General features: G+C 42.9%; 1 protein-coding gene across 1 annotated transcript in view; it reads left to right on the top strand.

The window, feature by feature from the left end:
* The window catches only part of col6a1 (collagen, type VI, alpha 1), a 65,570-nt gene extending 65,158 nt beyond the window's left edge, over positions 1-412 (top strand). Inside the window, exon 33 of the mRNA XM_042308391.1 lies at positions 1-412. This exon is cut by the window's left edge and continues 1,191 nt beyond it. The gene's annotated coding sequence lies outside the window, so the exon portion shown is untranslated.
* The last annotated feature ends 1,438 nt before the right edge of the window (positions 413-1,850 follow it).

Below are 1,850 nucleotides of genomic sequence, written 5' to 3'. Positions count from 1 at the left end.
AATGTCCAGTATATCATGTAGCATTTTCTCTATAAACAGTTTGTCTGGGTTCACTTGTTTAGATGATGACAGACACACACACACATACACACACAACCACACACACACTCCTCTCTGTATCAGCCTCATTAACCCTTGAAGGCTACCAACCGTAAACTTTGTTTTGGATGGATTATTCAGTCCTTCAACGTTCCAGGTAACAGATGTGTGTGTTGTCAGCAGGGAATTCCCTCTATAAATTCCCTCTAATAAATCATTAATCCTCGGTGCTATCATTCAGAGCAAGTGTCTCAGTGTCAGATGACCTCTGTAGCAGTAGACTTCTACATGTTAAACTGATGTCTTGATCTGAAAGAAAACATTTTGTTTGTACCAAGCAAGTTGCTTCATTAAATGCCGCGTCACCCCCCAATAAATGTTTCTGTAGTGTCTGTTTTCTGTATGTCCTACACACACACACACACACACACACACAACACACACAGCACAACACACACCTCCCTTCTGTCATTGACACTTCTCTCTTCTGTCCTTCAGATATACACACCTCTCTTCTTTCTCATTGGCCTAAAAAATATATAGGTATTTTGACCTCAAGGGGCCTTCTGGGTTAAAGGGTGACTGCACATCCTGTTTTGGTCTCGTTTTTAAGAAATGCTAGCGGCCATGACTGAAGGCAAACGTGAGTAGTCATGTGGGTGTGTCTTTACCATTCAATCTCACAAACAAGGGTAGTAGAGTACATCAAGGTAAGCTAAGCTAGCTTTGCTATGGCGATAAATATGTTTTGGAGTTGAGTTCTCCCCTTCTGACTGCCATCTCAAGATGGTCAGCTAATTCAGTTCTATGTGTACGCTAAAGCCTGTGCTGGCCTTGCTTAGCCAAGCTGTCAGCAGCTAGCTAGCATATCTTGGTGTAGCTTCTATCCAATCTAGCAGATATTTCTCTGTCAAGTCAGTTAGCTTGTAACAGCTAGCTAGCATAGCTTGGTGATAGCTGCAGCTGGCTATCCTATTTATCAAATAAAATAAAATAGTATTTGTCACAACAGTGAAATGCTTACTTACAAGTCCTTAACCAACAATGCATTTTTAAGAAGCCCCCCCCAAAAAAAATGAGATAAGAAAAACAAATAATTAAAGAGCAGCAGTAAATAACAATAGCGGAGCTATATACAGGGGGTACCGATACAGAGTCAATGTGGAGGCTATATACAGGGGGTACCGATACAGAGTCAATGTGGAGGCTATATACAGGGGGTACCGGTACAGAGTCAATGTGGAGACTATATACAAGGGGTACTGGTACAGAGTCAATGTGGAGGCTATATACAGGGGGTACCGATACCGAGTCAATGTGGAGGCTATATACAGGGGGTACCTATACAGAGTCAATGTGGAGGCTATATACAGGGGGTACCGATACAGAGTCAATGTGCGGGGGCACCGGTGTTGAGGTAATTAGTACATGTATGTAGAGTTATTAAAGTGTCTATGCATAGATAATAAACAGAGAGTAGAAGCAACGTAAAAGAGGGGGGGGGACAATCCAAATAGTCTGGGTAGCCATTTGATTAGCTGTTCAGGAGTCTTATGGCTTGGGGGCAGAAGCTGTTTAGAAGCCTCTTGGATCTAGACTTGGCGCTCCGGTACCGCTTGAAAAAGAGCCTGGTCAGGGCCCGGAGAAGGCGACTGGAAAAGCTGCTGTTACCGTCAATACTACTCGCCAACATGCAATCATTGGACAATAAATTAGACGAGGTACGATCACGAAAATCCTACATCAAAACTGTAATATCGTATGTTTCACAGAATCGTGGCTGAATGACGACATGGATATTCAGCTAGCTG

Source organism: Oncorhynchus tshawytscha, linkage group LG28 (assembly GCF_018296145.1).
Source record: "Oncorhynchus tshawytscha isolate Ot180627B linkage group LG28, Otsh_v2.0, whole genome shotgun sequence".
NCBI lineage: Eukaryota > Metazoa > Chordata > Actinopteri > Salmoniformes > Salmonidae > Oncorhynchus > Oncorhynchus tshawytscha.
This window is presented reverse-complemented; position numbering and strand designations above follow the sequence as displayed.